This window comes from Peromyscus californicus, unplaced genomic scaffold (genome assembly GCF_007827085.1).
Source record: "Peromyscus californicus insignis strain IS unplaced genomic scaffold, ASM782708v3 Scaffold_6__1_contigs__length_162567912, whole genome shotgun sequence".
In the NCBI taxonomy this organism is placed as follows: Eukaryota; Metazoa; Chordata; class Mammalia; order Rodentia; family Cricetidae; genus Peromyscus; species Peromyscus californicus.
Window position 1 is genome coordinate 160,126,314 of NW_026294584.1, and position 22,693 is coordinate 160,149,006.

Sequence of the window (22,693 nt, forward strand, 5' to 3'; positions counted from 1 at the left end):
AGGCTTTACAAGAGCTGGTGGAAGAACAGTTAAATGCTCATCATATTGAAGAATCATCCAGCCCTTGGAATTCTCCTGTATTTGTTATAAAAAAAAAAATCTGGTAAATGGAGAATGGTAACAGACCTTAGAGCAAAAGTAATTCAGCCAATGGGCTCTTTACAATCTGGAATTCCTTTACCTACTCTGTTACCAAAAGGCTGGCCTCTCATAGTTATTGATTTAAAAGACTGTTTCTTTTCAATACCCTTACAAGAAAAAGACAGAGAAAGATTTGCTTTCACAGTGCCTACTTATAATAATTCTCAACCGGTTAAAAGATTTCAATGGAGGGTTCTCCCACAGGGAATGTTGAATAGCCCAACTTTGTGCCAATATTTTGTAAAACAGCCATTAGAAGTGGCACATAAAAAATTTCCTAAATCTATAATTTATCATTATATGGATGACATTTTATTAGCTGATTCAAATGCAGATACTTTAGAAAGAATGTTTGAAAAAGTAAAGAAAATTTTGCCTTGCTGGGGATTACAAATTGCTTTAGAAAAGGTACAAAGAGGAGATTCTATTAATTATTTAGGATATAAAATAGAACTTCAAAAAATTAGACCTCAAAAAGTGCAAATTAGGAGAGATCGACTACAGACTCTTAATGACTTTCAAAGATTATTTGGAGACATTTCTCATCTAAGAACTATTGTTGGGGTAAAAAATGATGAACTGAATAATTTGTTTAAAACCTTAGAAGGTGATAAGGACTTAAATAGTCCAAGAGAATTATCACCTGAAGCTGAGAAAGAATTGGCCTTGGTAGAAAAGAAAGTACATGAAGGGCACGTAGATCGTATTAATCCAAAGCTGGATTGCATTTTGGTTATTTTACCTTCTAGGCATTCCCCAACAGGAATATTAATGCAAAGGGAAGATATTATATTGGAATGGATATTTTTACCAAATAAACCAAATAAAAAATTAAAAACTTATGTGGAAAAAATCTCTGACTTGATTTGGAAAGGAAAATTGAGACTTCGTCAATTAGCAGGAATAGACGCAGCAGAAATTGTCGTACCTTTAACTAAGGAGGACATTGAAAAATTATGGATAGAAAATGAAGCTTGGCAAAAAGCTTGTAGTAATTTTTTGGGAGAAATTAACAGCAAATATCCCAAAAGCAATAGAATTGATCTTATAAAGAGAGCTGATTGGATCTTGCCTCGAATTGTGAGGAAAAAACCCATATCTGGAGTTCGTACATTTTATACAGATGCCAACAAACAAGGAAAGGCAGGTTACAAATCAGAAAATTTAAGTAAAGTGGTTCAAAGTCCTTATAATTCAGTTCAAAAATCAGAATTGTATGCTATTCTGTTGGTATTAATGGATTTTTCAGAACCTCTCAATATAGTAACTGACTCTCAGTATGCTGAAAGAGTAGTATTACATATTGAGACTGCAGAATTTATCCACGATGCTTCAGAATTAACTTCATTATTTATTCAATTACAAGATACAATCAGAAAAAGGAGTCATCCTTTATATATAACTCACATCCGATCCCATACTGGTCTGCCAGGCCCTCTAGCACAAGGCAATGATGAGATTGATAAATTATTGATAGGAAATGTGCTGGAGGCCTCAGAATTTCATAAAAAACATCATGTAAATAGTAAAGGTTTAAAAAAGGATTTTTCCATAACCTGGCAACAAGCCAAAGAAATAGTAAAGAAATGTCCTACTTGTTCCTTCTACAATCAAACACCATTACCAGCAGGATGTAACCCAAAGGGTACTCAGAGGAATGAAATCTGGCAGATGGACGTGTTTCATTTTGCAGAATTTGGAAAACTGAAATATGTACACCATACTATCGATACTTATTCAGGATTTCAATGGGCAACTGCTTTGAGTTCTGAAAAAGCTGATTCTATAATCACTCATTTGCTATAAGTTATGGCCATTATGGGTATACCTGCACAAATCAAAACTGATAATGCTCCATCATATGTCTCTGTTAAAATGAAACAGTTTTTTGCTTATTATAATATAAACCATGTTACAGGTATACCACATAATCCTACAGGTCAAGCAGTTATAGAAAGATCAAACAGAACTCTAAAGGATATGCTAAATAAACAAAAAGGAGTAACAAAAACCCCCAGAAATAGACTACATAATGCTCTATTAACTTTGAATTTTCTCAATGCCAATGAGAAAGGAACAACAGCTGCAGAGAGACATTGGATAATAGAAAAAACTACAGAATTAAATCAACCTATATACTTTAAGGATGTGCTGACCTCAGAATGGAAACCAGGGTATGTGTTACGTTGGGGACGAGGTTTTGCTTTTATTTCTACAGGAGAAGATAAGCTGTGGGTACCATCAAAATTGATAAAGGTTCGATTTGAACAAGAGAGACCTCTTAATTAGAGGAGGTGATAGTTCATCAACTATCATAAACATCCAATTTAAACTAACTTACACCAGTAACACATGCCTTTTCATTTAATCAGATAACTTGTCAAAAAGGAACATCCCCAAAAAACCTTGGGGAAAGGTTTTTGTTTTTGTCTTTTAGGAGAATGAAGGTTAACGAATTTGAAGAACACTGGACAAATGAGACAACTGAAGAAAAGGAACAAATCATCTATCCTAAGAAACAGAGTGAAATGGCGTATGGGTATGTTATCTAAAAAAAATTTTATGTCTTCCTAAATGTTTGTTTCTGCTTTTCTTTAAAGATTTAACACTATTTAACTTCTAATAGTCCCAGTTCAATTAAAATTTAAAGCTGACTTTGGAGTTGGAGAATGGCTCTCTCCTTCTTTAAACTCAAGCATGTTGTTAAAAGGAAAATGCAAACTCCCTGTATCATGCCAGAAGAAAAGAGCCATCTTCTGCTATGGGACAGGAGAAAAGCCAAATTAATTAAGGGACTATTCTATTACGAATCTCAACTCTTTGATTCTATTCTGATTCTTTAAACTTTTCTTAAAGTATGAATTTTATATCAAAATTTACAAGATCAATATATATATATATATATATATATATATATATATATATACATTTTAAACTTTGTTAAGATATAAATGGTCATATAGAGTACTAACTAATTCTAAAAAGTCGCATATATAGTCTTTGTGTTCGAGTCTCTTATCAGTTTTTTGCAGGAAATCACGGTTAGGCCTAACATCAACTGAAGTCTCCAGGAAGAAGATGGGGCCCCACAACAACAACAATTCCACGTGGACAATAATAACATCACTAAGCTAACAAACATCATCTACAGATCAGCTTTGAACTACAAAGTGCTCAGAGCAATTTTGAGAAGAGCTAGCTGAGATGATCCAGTCTCAAAGACTACTTGAATAAGGATTTGAGATAAACCCTGAATTTTGGCATTATACACAGACTGGACAGCGAAGGATATATTTACCTTTCCTAGAATTTGACAATTAACCTAAAATTTTTCTTTTAGGATAAAGATACCTTCGCCCATACCCAGCAGGAAGCAATTTCAAGAATACGACGCCCACATTCCCAAAGAGGTGGTGTGGGGCGGTTGGTTTTTTTGGTCTTTTAATGGGTTTTGGGTCTGGGATAATTTTCATTGATTAGGGGGGTTGGTTACAAGTTGTTGTCAAGGGTTAGGAAAAAGGCTAAGCAAAGGAGATTAGATTTAAGGTTCTTATTAAAAAAAAGAAAGAAAGAAAGAAAAGAAAAATGTAAATACTTTACATTGGATTGGATTGTTTTATATTGTATACAAATTATATATATTGAAATTGATATTGTTAGAAAATGTTATATATATTTTTCTAATTGTACTGTTCATCTAACAATGTAATGCAATTTTCTGATCCTTGAATGTTATTACCAACTATTAGGATATAAAGAAATGAAAGTTAGTAGTTAGATATTATAATAGAACTTGTAGTTATATTAGGTATGTTTTCAAGATTGAGTAGATATATTTTAGATAGACAGGTTATCTTCAAACCCTTCAGAGATCTACAGAATATGGCATTTAAAATGTTTTAATAACTTAGAAAATTTTTCTTTTTTGTTATGACTATGAGACATGTTTTCAGAGAAAATATGGGCATTGAAGAAACTGCATATGGAGTTAACTTTCATTGTGGCAAAAGTTAGCCACTGGACAACAAAGTATCCTCGAATCAACAGGACAAAATGGACAGACAGGACATAAAACAAAGGATTACTGATTCTTGCCAAAACAAGTGTGGTTATGGCTTTATCAAAAGGCATCTTCAGAGGCCAGGACAATATGGCACCATCCCTGAAGTGGCCTTCGCAATTCGAAAAAGGTACAGTGCCCTTTTCTTCGAAGGCAGCTGAACAGGCAGTGGGCCGATGGCCTCTGATGTGCAATGGAACAGCAGCTGAAACAGTTATTCTTGAAGAGTAACTAAGCTCACGCCTCTCAATAGTAGACTGGCATTTGATAGAGGGACATGGAGAAGAATGGGATGCTGAGATGAAGCCATATATACACAGCCAAGAAGAATGGACAGCTGAATTAAAAAACCATCAACAATTTCCAGAATTTAAAATCCTGAATCATGACATGACACTAGTGGAATTCAGGTGTTTCTGGTACATGGACTACTCTCACTCAATGTGAGGTTGAACTGTTGACCTTGTGTACATCCTACTTCACAAATGAGTCTGTCAGATATGCTAAGCCTATAGGCTGAAGATGATGCCCCAGCACTTCGGAGAAACCTCAGGTGACTGTCCAGACAGCTGTCTGTTTCTGTCAACTCACAAATTTTTTGGAAGTTGCTTATGTGCACTTCCTGTTTTTATTTTTGTTAGCTAATATTATTTCCTTCTTGGGTCTCTGAGGGAGTTGAAGATTAGTTAGTTATAGTTGAAGTTTAGTTAGTTATAGTTGAAGATTAATTAGGATACCTTTTGGACTTACCAAAATAGGATAGATAATGAAATTATTTTCTCTGAATTTGTCAAATACAAATGGACTAGACATTGTTTAGGTATTTATTACTTGTATATATTGTATATAGTTATTGTACTTTTGTAGATAGTTTTTCTTATATTAGTTATAAGCTTTTTCTTTTTTTTCCTTTTTATTAAAATAGAAAAGGGGAAATATGGTGATATTTTATTTGTATTAAAATATTATTTGTATGTTAATAAATAAAGTTGCCCGGGGGTCAGAGCTATTAGCAAGCCATAGGAAAGCAGGGCAGTGGTAGCGTACGCTTGTAATTCCAGCACTTGGTAGGCAGAGCTGGGTAAGTCTCTGTGTGTTCAGGGATACAGCCATTATTGGATACACATGCTTTTAATCTTAATACCAATCATGGAAAACCTGGAGGCCTATACAGACAGGCTGTGAGGAGGCGGTCATGTGGTTGGGTTTACAACCAATGAGAAGGCAGGACAGGAACTCTATATAAAGACTTTAACACAGGGGTAGCTCTGGTTCGGAGAGGTAGGACCACCGCAGGAGGAAGGGTAAGGTTTTAGCTCTTAGCTCTGACCTCTTGGCTTTCTTCTTTGCATTGGTTCTGTGTTTATTATTTAATAAGAAGGTTGGATACATCTACACAACCTAGATGCCCTCAACTGAAGAATGGATAAACAAAGTGTGGTACATATGCACAATGGAATACTACTCAGCAGAGAAAAACAATGACATCATGAGGTTTGCAGACAAATGGATGGATCTAGAAAAAATCATCCTGAGTGAGGTAACCCAGACTCAGAAAGACAAACATGGTATGTACTCACTCATAACAGGATACTAGATGTAGAACAAGGATGACTAGACTGCTACTCACACCACCAGGGAGGCTACCTGGAAAACAGGACCCCAAGAAAGACACGGGGATCGCCCAATGACCGAGAAATGGAATGAGATCTACATGAACAGCCTGGACATGAGTGGGGGTAGTGAAGGGCGAGGGTCGAGGGAAAGAGAGCTTGGGGGAGCGGGAGATCCCAGCTGGATCAACAACAGAGAGGGAGAACAAGGAATAGGAGACCATGGTAAATGAAGACCACATGAGAATAGGAAGAAGCAAAGTGCTGGAGGGCCACAAAAATCCACAAAGATACCCCCACAACAGACTGCTGGCAATGGTCGAGAGACAGCCCAAACTGACCTACTCTGATGATGGGATGGCCAAACACCCTAATTGTCGTGCTAGAAACCTCATCCAACTACTGAGGGATCTGGATGCAGAGATCCATGACTAGGCCCTGGGTGGATCTCTGGGAGTCCAATTAGCAAGAATGAGGAGGGTTTATATGAGCGAGAATTGTTGAGACCAAGGTTGGATAAAGCACAGGGACAAATAGCCAAACGAACGGAAACACATGAACTATGAACCAATGGCTGAGGGGTCACCAACTGGATCAGGCCCTCTGAGTGGGTGAGACAGTTGATTGGCTTGATCTGTTTGGGAGGCATCCAGGCAGTGGGACCGGGTCCTGTGCTCATTGCATGAGTCGGCTGTTTGAAACCTGGGGCCTATGCAGGATCGCTTGGCTCGGCCTGGGAGGAGGGGACTGGACCTACCTGGACTGAGTCTACCAGGTTGATCTCAGTCTGCGAGGAAGGCTTTGCCCTGGAGGAGGGGGAAATGGGGGGCGGGCTGGGGGGAAGGTGAGGGGGGCGGGAGGGGGGAGAACAAGGGAATCCGTGGCTGATATGTAGAACTGAATTGTATTGCAAAAAAAAAATTCCAAAGACAATATAATCCAAACTCTGTGTGTGATTTTCATCTTTATGTGGCTTATTTTTTAATTTTACTTTTACTGTCTCTTTAAAGACTTTTAAAAACTATTTATTTCTTTATATAACTGCATATATTCCTTTTCCTCTCTCTTCCAAGCCTACGTACATTTTTACACACACTGTAAACCATTTAGAGTCTGCCCTGCATCTGCTGAAAGAAAGAATGCACGCTGAGGGTACAGCTCAGTTACACAGTGCTTGCCTTACATGCATGAGGTTCTGGGTTCTCTCCAAGCACCACGTTAGAAAGGAAAAACGCGAGAAGAGGCATGAGGCAGTCTAGCTGCCATCATCAACCATGTTTGAAGTCACTGCCCATCCAAGTGCAAAGCCTTTGCTCTCCATTCCTGGTTACTCCATATTTTATGGAACCAGCCAAAAATAGTCTGATGCAAGTCCCTCACACTTGAGGTCTTGCCATTGGAACCAAATACATGTTGCCAGGGGCTGGAGTATCAGAGTCCCTGGCCAGACACCTTTCCTTTCCTCAGGCTTGGGTTGCTGCAGTCATTGTCTTTTTGATCACTTTCCCTTCAGCTTTTCTTTCTCCTCTGATCCTTGAGTGACATTCCTTTAAAAGTGTTAATTCGTTCAACTACATTATATGCACATTAGAAAATAAGCACATTTTTGCTCAAATCTCTTGAGTTGATCATCTGCAGTTTAATACTAGAATAGAAAAATTTTTAGTTAAGTAAATTTAAACTATAAAAGGAATGCACATTACAGCAATATATAAATATGGCACTAACTGGAAAGCTTCATTTCTTTCTACCCTCCTACCATCCTTTGTTCCAGATACATCCATCATTTTTTGTGTAGTCTTCCAGCTTTTTAAAATCACATCACAAACGATTGTTCTTCTCTTTCTTAAACATTTTGGCATAAAGGAGAGGAGCCTGTACATACTTTGCCAAAATTGTTTCTGTCCTTTTTACAGCATTTCTTGGTTAACTTTCTAAGTTAACACCATCAGGCTCAGCCTTTCTGCTGTATGTGTCTTATTACGTTTGGGAGCCAGACCATAGCACGATAGGAAAGTGAGCACCCATGCACGTTGTGAATGTCCCTTATCCACCTGCATGAGTCAGACTTCTGGGTCAAGGGATTTTGTATTTGGGTAGCATCATCAGGGGGTGGCTTTGACTCCCCCTTTCCTGGGGTGAGGGACTGGAAGACTCTTGCATGAAATGACATCACATCCCAAGAGGCCAACACAGAGGATTGGTCAGATTGGGTGCAGACAAAGGCCACTAGAAGATTGCAGATTTTTATACAAGAACCCTTAGAACATGAAAGAAATTAGGATTTCTTCAAATTACAGGAAGAGTTGAAAGAGCTGAGGAGAGGAAGGGAGAGGGCAGAGAGGTCTGGCTTTCAGATAATTGATGCACAGGGAGTGGAGTCTGGAGACAAAGGCAAAGAGGAAAACAGCATTCAACTGTTGTGCTTAAATTTCCTAAGAAAGGGAATACATCTCTTGTGAGTCATGCACATCCAATCAATCATTACAAATACAAGATGAATTTAATTTCTCCAAATGGAGAACAATGGGCTCCATGTGTGCCAGGGGCAGGGATCACCTCCACTGGAAGAACGTGAGGGCTGTACAGACCAGGAGAGGGCTATTTGAGCTCATGGGTGCTCTGCCAAAGACTGGGTATCTAACCTCAGCTGAAGCCCTTTCTTCACAGGCAGGATGAGGCTGTGATAAATGACCCCTAAGCCTCCACTTTACTATTTTTCCTTAAACCGACATGTAATGTTTACTTACTACCAAGAATTCTACTGTAGTCTTTACTGTGAGTTATCTCCTGTACCCTCATCAAGATTCTATGAGGGCAAGAAATGTTATTGTATGAGATTCTCACTTAACTAATAATGGAAACACATTTGAGATTAAGTTTTGCTTTTTTTTTTCTTCAGCGATTAATAGAAGATTTATTTGTGCAAGAATAGAGTCATCCTTGCCAAACTTAATAGGAGAGGTTAAATGTTTGGTCCAATTATCCTTCCTGGGTAAGTCTGTCCTTTCTGTCCCTGTCTGTTTTGAAGACATAATGCCAGAGGATGAGGGGCCCAAATGCCACCACAGCTCCTAAAAGTGAGTTCTTGGGAGTGGCTCTGAAATTGGGATAAATATTTGCTGATCTTGCATAGGTCCAAAGAATCAAGGCAGGATCTTCAGTGTGTGTTAAGCATTTGGGATCATTGTACTGAAGCAGATAGTCTGGTTTAAGCTGGGCCCTTATGCTCAAGCTCTCAACCTGCTCCTTTCTGGTTTCCAGAGACTCGTCATACTCAGCTGGGTCAAGGGTACTGGGGAGAGTAGCCAGGGGCGCAGGTGTATACTTGGAACCAGCATCTTGGTTCTTGGTTTGCTCTTTAATCTGCCCTTCTTATTACTCTTTCCCTTTGAAGTCATTTGGCCTTAAACATGGTGAGTCACAGACGCCCCCATTTGCAATGATGTTCATTATAGGACGATGTAGCTTGAGTAAACTCTCTGAGGGGAAGAGGGCAGAATTCTCCATTTACAGTATACTAATCAATACCAACACTGGTTGGATACTGTTCAGAGTGCTGGGAACAGCACCATCTACAGGACCAATGGACAGAATAGACAAATTAACAGAAAGACTAAGTAGCAAGTGCCTGGTTAGGCATTAATCCAAAGGATCATAGTCATGTTTTGGGGGCTCCAGGAGGACATTATAAAATAGAAGGACTCCAAAGGTGAAAAGACATGAGCTCTGCTAGCTGAAAGGGGAAGCATGCCTTGAGAAGGGTATTGAAGGGGAAAGAAAGGGCTAAAGCTACACTTTTGGCCAAAAGCCATTGATTTAGTTTCTCTGGAGGATAGTGTAGGAGCGGCCACAGAAGCCAGGTCCAAGTTGCAAAATCTGCAGAACCTTTCATGGCCTCCCTAATGAGTTTGGATCTCTTCCTGAGAGCAACGCTTGCTTAACATAGTAACTGTATTATATGTTTATAACATAAAATCTCAGTTATAGTCTTCATTCCCAACAAGAGCCTCCTTCATATGGGAGTTAGTTTTGAATAGCCTGTGTTTATCTAACAGCTGAGAGCCTGGTTCATTACACAGCTACCTTAGCCAGGTGAAGAGTCACGCTTGTGTGGACATTGACCTGCACCTCTTCAGACTGCTTCACCAATCTGTGGTGAGAATACCAAGGAGGTCAGGGCATACAGCAGGAAAGGCCCCTGAGAAGGAGCACTTCCCTCATCATTCAGCTGGTTCCTGGGCTCAGAGTGAGCAGGATTGTGGAAGTAAGAAGTAAGTCCAGGAAGCACGAAGAATCAGCCAATGCACAGCTGTGGGGAAGCATTCACTAGAATCCTCGTTCTCTGTGGGGACCCAAGGCAGGAGGAACAGACCCTCCTTCCTCTCCCACATACTGCCCTAAAGGTTAGACCCTACACACCAAACCTAGGCACCTACTCCTATGCAGTGTTATCCCAGGACATGCAGGGTTTGGGAAAAAGAAAGCTAAAGCTGTGCTAATCATAGAGGCAGAAATCGCACTTCTATAAGACAATCTCTAGACAGCTCCAAAATCTGTGTGTGCTCATTCCTAACAAAGGTTCTACTGAGTAGAGAGCCAGTTGCTTATCCTAGATGACTTCTATGGAAGCATGTCAGACAATGCAAGCATTTTCCTTGCATGCTAATTTTATCATTTTTAAAACTACACTTTTTATACCAGAAATGTATAGCATCTGCTCATGTTACCCCACTCTATCTTAATTTGATTCCTTCTGCTGGGAGACTGATAGAGATTTACACTGATTTCACAAAAATACTAGATTTTGTCTCACGTTCCATGGTACCCATAGGAGTATAAATAGCACAAACAGACTTGTCATGGGAAACTTTCTTTATAAAAATATTAAATTTTGCGGTAATGATGACCCTGCCCAGCCCTATATATGAGAAGAAGCATTCTCTCCTTTCCCACAAATATAATACTTGTTAAATAAACAGGAATTGGAAGGTATCAGAGTGTAGTAAACCAGGACAGGTATGGTACTGATGGTAGACACAAAAGACCCCGAGGAAAAAGAATACAGGGTGGGCTAATTTTCCTTTTGTGATCAAATATGTGACAGAGAAACTCATGGGAGGGGGATTTACTTTGGTGCAGGGTGAAGGGCTGCAGCCCACCGCATCAGGGATACATGATAGCAGGAGCCCAAACAGGTGTCGCACTGTGTCTACACTCTGGAAGTAAGAGTGGGCAGGAAGTAGTGTTACATTATCAACCCTCAAGACCCACTCTTGTTGAGCTATTTCCTCTAGCAAGGCTCCACCTTCTAGAGACTCTACAACTGTCCCAGTTACCAGGTGAGGACCAAGTGTTCAAACACATGCAGCTATGGGGAAAGTTTTGCATTCAGACCACAGTGCATGTGTAGGGAAGGATTTAATTTAACTGAGTCAAAAAGAAAAAAATGCGTCTGTATATACTACACAGAGACAAAACATAAATGCACATATGCATATATAAGCATACTTGATTCAGCATGAGGGAGGGGTCAAAGAACTAGAGGCGGATTGCAGGGATGAAGAGACCGACCAGCAGGTGCAAGAGATCATAATACCCAGGGCTGACAAAGCAAAAAGAAGGTATGTTGTGAACAGCCCAGAGAGGCAAGCCCCAGGTTATAGACTTCTATCCATGCTGTTATTCCTGAGGAAGAGAGAGCATGCCACAGAGTGGTGAGAATCCACTGTGATGGGGTTACTGGGTCGTATAAGGATAAGTAGGGCAATTTAGCTTATTATGAAGGTAGAAACTTGGATAAGGTCTGGAGGACAGGATGGAAGTCATCACCAGATGCAGCTTCTGAGTTGGGAAAATAAAACAAGCTTAGACCACAAAACTAGTATCACACATTACATTAGACTTATTCCAAATGGTCCTTTATTGTTCTATACATATTTTCTCTATCCAAATGTCCTCTACTGCAATAAACTGCATGTATCCAAACTGTACAAACCTAGCATCTTCTGGTATCTATAACAGGTAGAATACAGAAGGGAACAGGACAGTATACAGGTTTCAAATACTCACATTATTGAGAAAAGCCAATTTATATTATTTTTAAATGTTTATTTTTATTTATGTATGTGTGTTCTCTGTGAGTGTATATCATCCTATGTGCAGTGCCTGCAGAAACCAGAAGAAAGCATTAGATCCCCCTGGAGCTAGGGTTACAAGCAATGATGAGCGGCCTGACATGGGTTCCAGAAACACAACCCAGTTGGTCCTCTGGGAGCAGCAAGGACTCTTAACTGCTGAACCATCTCCCAGCTGCACCAGTTTATGTTCTGTTTTCCCTTTTATTGATAATATTTTTTCTCACATAATATTATATCCTGATTACATTTTCCTCTCCCTCTACTCCTCCCAGTTCCTCCTCACCTTCCCTCCCATCTGAGTCTACCCCCTTTCTGTGTCTCATTAGAAAACAAACAGGCTTTTAAGAGATAATAATAAAATAAAAACTAACACATAAAAATTGGACACAAAAAAGGGAGAAAAAGAGCCCAAAAGAAGGCACAAAACAGAGTGTATTAGTTTCCCAGCACTCACATAAAATCTAATACGAAACATGTGGCTTGAGCAGAAAACAATAGTTCTCTTCCAATGCTGGAGGCCAGAAGGCAGAGGCAGACATTGGCCAAGTTACATTCTTTTGGAATCTCTCATGGAGATTCTGCCCTATGCTCTCTTAGCTGCTGATAAGGACCACTGGTCCATAGGGCTCCCCAATTTGTAGACACACCATCACTCCTACTTAACCCTCTATCTTCACAAGCACTTTCCTAGTGTCCTTGCATATACTACCACTCCCATTTCTTCCCCATCTTCATAAAACACTTCTGGTGACTCTGTGTTTCTACCTGGAGGTAGTACTGTTGAGTTCTGGCCAATGCTCCTCCTATATAACCTCATCTTAACTAATGCCATTTAAATTAGCTTAGTTCTGAATAAGATCACATTCTGAGGTTCTGGGAACAAGGACTTAGGTAAACCTCTTAGAATACAGTGCAACCCATAGCCTGGGGTTGGTGGTGATCATAGGACCCAAAGCAAAGCTGTGCCGCAGATGACAATTGAGAAAACACATGTCTATGTTGTCTCAATTAGAATCTGAAGCTCTTGAGGTCTTCAAAGACCCACTGAGAGATCAATTTGTCTACCACTGTGTATTCTTGGAAAGTCCTTAGCTTGTGATAACTGGGGTCCTGGGTGTTTCTTGTCTTGTGGATGCATCAACAGGAGAAAATAACAAACAACAAAATATGTGGAGGAAAAGGGAAATGGGTGGAATGTACATGTTGACATGGCAGGTGTAGTACCTGTTCAGTCAAAACTTAGTATTGCAGTTAGATATGTAAGACTCCAAAATATAGGGCATGATCTTCACTTAAAACAAGATGGAGGAAATTCTCATTAAAAAAAAATCAATATAAACATTTCAAAAACACACCATGTTGCAATATGAAATTCAAAGTAAACTTGGAACTTTTGCTCTGTGATAGCCTAGCAGCTTGAAATCTCAATAATGCTGAAGAGTGGGCTTCCACCATGGCAGCTCCACTGTTAAAAATGCAGCAGCTCCATGTGAGCCAGCTGCCACTGGCCCCATGTCTAACAGGAGCCCTGCCTCTTCTTTCCTGTGCAATGTACATGCTAGGCCTTCAGTTTTTACCTGCAAGTCCATGTGCACAGTATGAACCATATTGTTGTCTAGTTAATATAAATTGAACATTGTGCTAGGCAAGAAGATCTCATCATGATTCACTAATCCTTGCTCAGAAGAAGCCTTTATATAAAGCAGTTCTGTGGAATAATCTCCTTGTACACTGTAAAGATTTGTTATTCAATTGGTTTCATAAACCTGCCCAGTAGCCAGGTAGGAAGTATAGGTGGGGCAATCAAACTAAGAATGTTGGGAATAGGAAAGGTGGAGTCAGAGAGAGTCACCAGTCAAATGCAGAGAAAGCAAGATGAGAATGTCATACTGAGAAAAGGTGCCAAGCCATGTGGCTAAACATAGATAAAAATTATGGGTTAATTTAAATGTAAGAGCTAGTTAGTAATAAGCCTGAGCTACTGGCTGAACATTTATAATTAATATAAGCCTCTGAATGGTTATTCGGGAATTGGCAGACTGAAGAAAACCACCATTTAAAAAGTAGCACATGGAATTAGGAACTCCTCAGCTGCAGAGGTGGAGCCAATTGGAGTCAACTTCCCTGTCATGATCTGTGCAGCAGAAAATAACTATTAATCAATTAAAAGGAAATGTACATATTAAAGCAACCAATTGTTTTACATAGTCATGGCAGAAAGTTGGCACTTAGCTTGAGCAGAGAAGAGAGAAGAGGCATCTGCTAATCATGCCACACCAGAGCAAAGCCAGAGTGATTGGACAAAAGAAGCACCAGGCTGGGAGTGCTGACTTCTCAGTCCCATGTGATCTGGCTCTGCAAGGATGGGCACTCTGCCTCATGCTCAAGAAGACTGGCTTAGCTGTCACTGTAGCAGAGTGTGTGATAGAGATGGTAAACTGCAGACCTGTCTCTAAAGACCCTACCTAGTAAGATCATAAAACCAAAATGATCATTTTTAATACTTGCCAGTTCATTGGAACCTCAATAAGCAGTTCCTAGTTTGTTACCACCAAACTATGAATCATGCAATAGAAATTATATTATTGAAAAGCAGCAGTGGAGGTAGTCAAGGTGGTGGTGAAGAAGGGGAAGTAGTTATGACAGTGGACAAGTGCTGGTAGAAGTAGTGGTGGTGATGGTGATGGATACAATAGTGGTGGGAGGTGGTGAGGTTAGTGGTGGTTGTGGTAGGAAAGATAGTGTGGTGTTAGTAGTGGATACAGAGGTGACGATGGTGATGGTGGAGGTATAGAAGGAGTGGTGGTAGAATTGGTGGTGATAATGATAATGGTGGTGGTGATGATGGTGATGGAGATGATGGTGGTGGTTGTGATGATGGTAGTGATTGTAATGGTAGTGGTGGCTGTGATGGTAGAGTTGGTTGTAACAGTGGTGGTGATGGTGATGAAGGCAGTGATAAAAGTTGTTGGGATGAACTGGTGAGGGTGATGGTCAGAGTTGCTAGAAGTGGTGGTAGGAGAGATGGCAGCTGATCATGCCAGATGTTCTGGTTCTAGGAACTAAGATCATCACCATACCTTAATAATAGCCATCGTCACAAAATTGCATAGAGACATTTATTTATTGATTGATTGATTGATTGATTGATTGTTTCTCAAGACAGGGTTTCTCGTGTAGTTTTTGGTGCCTGTTCTGGATCTCGCTCCATAGACTAGGCTGGCCTTGAACTCACAGAGATCCACGTGGCTCTGCCTCCTGAGTGCTGAGATTAAAGGTGTATGCCACCACTGCCTGGTGCATAGAGACATTTATGATGTGTACTATTTTCCCAAATCTTCCTGGAATCATCTTATTGCAAACATTGAAGGCCACAAGTGTCTTTGTTACAACCAGTACCTTGGAGCTTTTAATACTTCACCAGATATGTTTTGAAGGTGCTGTGTACTTGATCTTTGTTGGGTAATATTGACGCTCAGGCTCCCTTGATGGGATGGCAGGAACACTCCTGGCCCTGGCCTTGACTCTCATGCATACAGATTCTGGAAGCTCAGGGAGCTACGGCTCCAGAGCTAATGTTGCCCAAGCTGGGATGTGAGCTGTTAGGGAAATGATTTCCTATCATTTCCCCTGGCAAGCCATGCAGATGTACCTTTTAAAGTGTCTTTAGAGTTTTTACAAGACAATTATTTTTTCTACTAGTGGTGACCAAATTTATTTCCTTCTCTGATCTATTTTATTCCCACCTTTTATTGCTCTATCTCAAAGTCAGATCCCAAATTAAGAGGCTAATCACAAGAGTGTGTTCTGGGTTTTGCTTTTAAAGAAGTTTACTCTTAGGTGATCTGACAGAAGACAGAAGCCCTATTTCAGGAAGGATTTCACAGAATCAGGTAAACTAGGCTGGTCATCCATGATTCAGGTGACCTTCACTTCATTTATTCAAGTGTTATAAATTTGATTCATGGAAATTTATTCTCCAAAAAAACAGCCATAGAGTTTCCAGATTTTCACACATTGTCTAGCACTAGTTAGGTGTTCATTGAAGCTCTATGAATCATTCAAAGAATGAATTAAAAGTAAAAAACTTTGAAACCCATGTGTCAAACTCTGTGTGTTTGTGTGTATCAGTCAAGGATTGATGCACCTGTTTTTGTATGTTTTGAACAGGATCTCATTAGCGAAGAATGGTCTGGAACTAACTGTGTACATGAGAATAACCTTGGATTCCTGATTCTTCTGGCTGATATTCACTTATAAATCCAAGCTGTAATTACAAAATCATTCTGAAAATCCAGAATTAAAGCAGAGTTGGACAATATTAGAAGCATGTCATTCAGCAAAACCTGACTTCTGGCCAGGAGTATCCAGCCTTTCGACATGTTGACATGATGTACCTACAAAGTTCACACCCAAGAACCACATAGTCCATTATGAAAACACCACTCCAAATCTCATAATGTTTAATAAGGTTATGACTTTGTGTTGGTCTGCATTCATTGCTCTCCTCAGCCTCATGTGTCCTGTGGGTCATAGGTTGGACATGCCTGAACCAACTAACAGGGAGTTTGGCACAACTGCTTTTCTGAAAAAGTTACATGCCTAAAATTACCTTAATTCCCAAAGATTTTTTTTGTGAACTCCCCTGGTGTAACCCATTTTTCCCCCATCTAATAATGATATCGAGGTCTTCAAGCTTGGCTACATGTTCATCCTCAACCTTGCTTGGCTACATGTTCAAATTATCTTCATTGTCCTTTCTTTATAATCAACAAAATGACTCCAAATCACAATGAAAGATTCAACCTATCTTACCATATTGGTCCTTACATCATTCCCCACAGTTTGAGATAAATCTCATTATTGAGTCTTTATTATCTATTTTAGTCTATTTATTTATTTATTTTAGGAGACATATTGTGCACCCCAATAAAACTTATCTGCTGTGGGATGTTCTGTATGGCAAATGTGTTGCTGATTAGTCAATAAATAAAACACTGATTGGCCATTGGCTAGGCAGGAAGTGTAGGCGGGACAAGGAGGAGAATAAAGCTGGGAAGTGGAAGGCTGAGTCTGAGAGACACTGCCAGCCGCCATGATGACAAACAGCATGTGAAGACGCCGGTAAGCCACGAGCCATGTGGCAAGGTATAGATTAATGGAAATGGATTAATTTAAGCTGTAAGAACAGTTAGCAAGAAGCCTGCCACGGCCATACAGTTTGTAAGCAATATAAGTCTCTGTGTTTACTCGGTTGGGTCTGAGTGGCTGTGGGACTGGCGGGTGATAGAGATTTGTCCTGACTGTGGGCCAGGCAGGAAAACTCTAGCTACACTTATCTGGGGATCAGAGGACAGAGCCAGCCACTAGATTAGACATAGAGGCCAGACAGTGATGGTACACACCCTTAATCCCATTACTTGGGAGGCAGAGATCAATATGGATCTCTGTGAGTTCAAGGCCACACCTGGAACAGAGTCAGGCTGTGATAGCACACTCCTTTAATCCCAGCACTTGAGATCTCAGCACACACGCCTTTAATCTCAGGAAGTGACATGGCTGGGTAGAGAACAGTATATAAGGCGTGAGGAGACAGGAACTTAGCAGCAGTTCAACTGGGACCCTCAGGGGTGAGGACTCAGAGGCTTTTAGTCTGAGGATTCATAGAAACAGGATTGGCTGAGGAGTTGGCAAGGTGAGTTTGGCTATGGCTTGTTCTGTTTTTCTGATCTTTCAGCTTTTGCCCCAGTATCTGGCTCTGGATTTTTTTTGTTGATAATACCATTTAGCAATTCGTGTTACATTATACTCCCATGAGTCACCCTCTGCTGAAGAGCATAGACCCTACCCTCCCAACCTTTTAAAACTTTGCTTTATGAATCCCAAGCAACACCCACTGGACCACCTTCCCTACCCCAACTCTTCAATTAATATCCTCTCAAAAGTAATGATCATTGCTGAGGCTACAGTTTTAAAATATAGATTTGAATTTAAATTCAACAACAAAATTAAAATAAATTAAAAACACAGTTTGATATTTTTGAACATCTTGGTATTTGGCCCACAGGACCACCTAGGACACATAAGACTGCTAGTAGCCACAAGACCATGTTTATGAAACACTTATCTGTTCCTCTGCTAATGTGCATTCTGGCAGAGAGTAGAAAGGATTAAATGGGACTTGTATGTGTTAAGTTAGTTTCATTTATTTCTTACATTGTTTTTCCTAACTCTTCTTTGTTGGATTGCAAAGATTGTCAGCTTACTATTCTAACTTCTTCAGTGCTGAAACAACTGACCTGTGAAGAACAGACCAAGGCTGAAAATGGAAGCTTAAAGACCCAACTTAATGGCCATTGATTAATCAGACACTATTAACAATTATTGCAAAGTGCTGACTGGCTGTGTGCTTTGGAAAGTGAATGATTGATCTTCCAGGCATAACTCAGGCCCACCTGCTCACACATTTTGGTGTGTTTACATCAAGGAAAAACACAAAATGAGCTGTGTCCTGAATCCTTAGGTACTGCCCCTCACTCATTCTCTCATTCCTTTTGGTATTTTGCTCACCTCAAAGCCTTGATTTCCCAGCATGTCTTCTGCTCCATTCAACAAGGTATGCCATGATTTGAGTGTGACCAACTGGATGTATGAGGGCTGTCTGTTGGGAACTGAATGAGGAAGATAACCTTGAGGACTTCTTAGCTTCTTTTTTTACTTTTTCGGGTAAAGTTCAGGAGATGGGAGATGGGGAATGTGAGGCGCTCAAGTTTGACAGAGAAGTGAGGCTGTTCCTGAACAAGAAGTGTTTCAACTCCAGCTGCTTATGCTTTTCTGGGTTTTGAGGTGTTGTGGGATAATCTTTTCATACCCTGTGGAGGTGTGTCTCTGCCAAGGCACCTTCTGATTGATTTAATAAAGAGCCAAACAGCCAATAGTTAGGCAGGAGAGCATAGGCAAGACTTGGGACAGAGATAGGAACTCTGGCAAAGAATGAGGGAGGCAGCAATTCACCAGCAGAAGCGGAGCAAGTTGGATATATGGTAGTGAGGAGAGGTAACGAGCCATGTTGCAGAACATAGATTAATATAAACAGGTTAATTTAGTTATAAGAGCTAGTTGGGAACTAGCCTAAGCTAAGGCCAAGGTTTCATAATTAATAAAAAGTCTCCATTTCATTACTTGGGAGCTGGCAGTCCAAAAGAAAGTCTAACTACAGTGAGGGTAAATGTATGAGGTCAAATCTTACTGCCATAGGAACCCTAGAGAACACAGGACAGCACAGATTCTGTTTCATCTTGCTTTACTTCTGTCCCCAACTCTCTAGAGATCAAATGGAAGGGTGTATGTCGGAAAATATAAGTCAGTCTTGTCCTTTCCTTCCCTCCTCCCCCTCTATGTTCTCCTAGTCCTCCTCCTCTTCTCTTCTACTTCTTCCCATCATCTTCCTCTTGATTATCTTCTCCTTCCTCCCATCATCTTCCTCTTGATTATCTTCTACTTCCTCCCATCATCTTCCTCTTGATTATCATCTACTTCCTCCCCATTATCTTCCTCTTGATTATCTTCTCCTTCCTCCCCATCATCTTCCTCTTGATTATCTTCTCCTTCCTCCCCATCATCTTCCTCTTGATTATCTTCTACTTCCTCCCATCATCTTCCTCTTGATTATCTTCTACTTCCTTTACTTCATCTACTTTCTCCTCTTCTTTCTTTTCCTCTTCACATCTTCTTTTCTCTCCCTTTCCTTTTCTTTTCAACCTCATTCCTACACTTGAGCAATCTCTCTGGGTCTTGGTGGGAGGTAGAGAAATCCAAACACCAACTCTACATTTCCCCCATTCTTACAGAGTCCTTCCAACTGCTCACCTGTAATTGGAACTGGAAGCATATCAAGTGGGAAAGGCCAGGATTCCTTCCCAAGGCAATGGTGATGACAACAGCTTTGGGGCAGCAGTGACGACAACTTTTGAAGATGTTCAGTCTGTTAATGAAAATTACAGGAAGTCTCAGCAAGGGGGCAGTGGATACTCCTGTAGAGAATTAAGGATGGGAGGCTTTACTCTGGATAGAATACTGCCAGAAGACAAGGTGATTCTGTGACTAATAGCTCAATGACATTTTATGGAAGGTAGACAGAGAAGGACGGAGCTGTACTGAGTGATCGAACAGCAGTTGCTGTGTGGCAAGGGAAGAATGCTTGATGTTGTTCTGTCTATGATGAACCTCTGTGATGTTTTGTCCAGAGTGAGACCAGTGTGACTAGCATGGCTTTGCAGTGATGCCCAGCAGGTTTGTAATGCCACTGAGACCAAGCTGTGCCTGTCAGGCCTGTTCCCTGTTTTGTCCTCTTCCACGTGACTCAGTGCTGACGGAATCCACAGTGTGAGCTCTGACATGGCTCCTTGGTGCTCTGACCCCACTTGTTGTGTATTGTAATTCTGATTATGTTTTTCCATTCTGGTCTTTCAGTGGGTTACTCGATACCCCACAGGTAATTTTTTTCCCTCCTTAAATCATCCAGAATAAACTAAGGTCTTAGCCTCTCAATAAACATAATATTTCTTTGACAACAGAAAGTTAAAATGCTATAAACTAGTAAAAGTGGAACACCACAGGCTGTTGACTTCTGTTTTATTTTTAAAATGCATTTTGTTTTTCTAAAACTCTTAATGGTATGATTTTGGAAAACCACTCATTTTTGTATGAGTGATGACCCTGGGAGCATCCTGAGAACCATTAAGTCTGAGCTGGTGAGTCTTGAATCTCCAAGGATGTCCTGTTGCTCCATTGTGACCCTTAAGTAGGTGCTACACCTCAGACAGGAAATAGGTGTCGTTTTGAAACGTAGCAGGTTTTCAATAGGGAATACTTCCAGCTTTCTATGACAAGACAAGTTCATCGCCAGGTCTGGTGGTACCTACCTGGAATCCCTGCATTTGGGAGGCTGAGACAGGAGCATTATGTGTTTGAAGCCAGCCTGGGCTATAGAGCAACTTGCCAGATGGGCAGAAACACTATATAAAAAAAGGCAAAACCCACCACCAATGAAGCAGTTCATGCAAAGCTAAACATTGGGAATATAAACCAGTATTCCACCATGGGTAAACCTGGGTCAGGATGAGATTTGTAATAACTGTCGGGGGAAAAAAGAATTCATAGGCCATTGAGTGTGCCTAGAACTGAGAGCAGATCATGTGTGAAGATAGGGTGTCCAAAGGTCCAGGCTGTGGGCTTCCTGGAAAAGAATAAAGCAAATATAGACAAAAAGGACCTAAAGCTAGAAGAAAGATTCCTTGGAATCAGACAGATGAGTCTCTTCTTTATCTGGGAAATGCAAAGGTCCTGAAGGACCAGCTGCAGGAGCTCCCAGGAAAGTGACTTTTGGGCAGCCTCATTTTACAAATGGGAAAAGAGACTCATTTTACAAATGGGAAAAGAGACCGAGCTACATGTTCATCACCCCACAACGACTTTGAAGAAACAGTGAGTGAGTTGGATGAATTAGGGGAACATTTTCTTCATTTGACCTTCAAATCTTGCTTTGAAGAATGGAGACAGATGGGAGCTTGTGGCCCACAGTGAACTGACTGAATACCTCTGGGTATGTGGAGAAAATATGTCTGCCTGGTGTGTGCCAAGTTCATTTGCACCCTGGATCACCAGACCATGGAGTGAGGTCACTGAGTGTGAAGGACACAAAGCTTGGCTCAGGGGTAAAGACCAAATTCTCAGAAACAGAAATACTTTCCAATTTCTAAGCTCCATTCACAATGCAGTGAACACACCGTAAAATTAGGTTTTCCGTCCATCATCCAAGGTGAGCTAGCATCAGCCAGGAGACTGAGAATGCTTTCTTTAGAAAGACTCTGAACAAAGACTGACCTCCACTCAGCTTTTCAACCAGCCAAGGATAGAAAGCCATGGAACTGACCAGGTTAATGTCCACCTTCTGCCTGTCTTCATTACTTCCTCAAAGTAGTATATAACAGTATGGTATGTCACCAGCAATACTTTTGGCAAACATGTTCACTACTTACACAGGGTTTGCTTTTACTATGGGAAGTGGGTTCTCACTAACTCAAACTATCTTCAAATGGACTCCTGAGGAAGGTGGTGTTATTATCGCTGATTTATGGTTGAGGAAACTGGCGTGTAAAGATACTAAACCCTTCCCCATTGTTCACACAGGTGTCCAGGAGGCTGAACCGGGCATCTACACCAAACATCCTGGCTGCAAAGTACCTGCTCTCAAATCTTTCTCTCTCTAAACACTACTTCTCCTTATCTGTGACACCCCATAAATGAACCTGGCAACTGGGAGGACAATTTTCTGTCTTAATAACCCACTTTGACTCAGCTTCCCTTCCTAGGATGGGTACAATACCACGGTGATTATCTAATCTATCTGGGGACCTGGATGCACACTCAGTGTTTACAGAACACTTGGTGAGCCATTAAATAATTTATAAATAATTAAATAAAAAGACACATTCTCAGCTTTGCTCATCGATGATGGCAGTGGATGCTGACTTTTCCTCCTGAATTTTCAGCATTCTGGTTCTGTGATATTTCCGTAGCTCAATTTATGTGATTCACTCATGAAAAACAACGACAAAAAAACCAAAAAACCAAAACAAAACAAAACAAAAACCAGCAGCATGAAGTCTCCCACCTACATTGTCAGCCATTGGTAATGAACTTCCTCAATCAGATGTAACACTCCTTTTATGATTAAT

General features: G+C 40.5%; 1 pseudogene; it reads right to left on the reverse strand.

Annotated features, from left to right (window-relative positions):
• Nucleotides 1-8,766: 8,766 nt before the first annotated feature.
• On the reverse strand, nucleotides 8,767-15,049 carry LOC128099825 (NADH dehydrogenase [ubiquinone] 1 beta subcomplex subunit 4-like; annotated as a pseudogene).
• Between the last annotated feature and the right edge of the window lie 7,644 nt (nucleotides 15,050-22,693).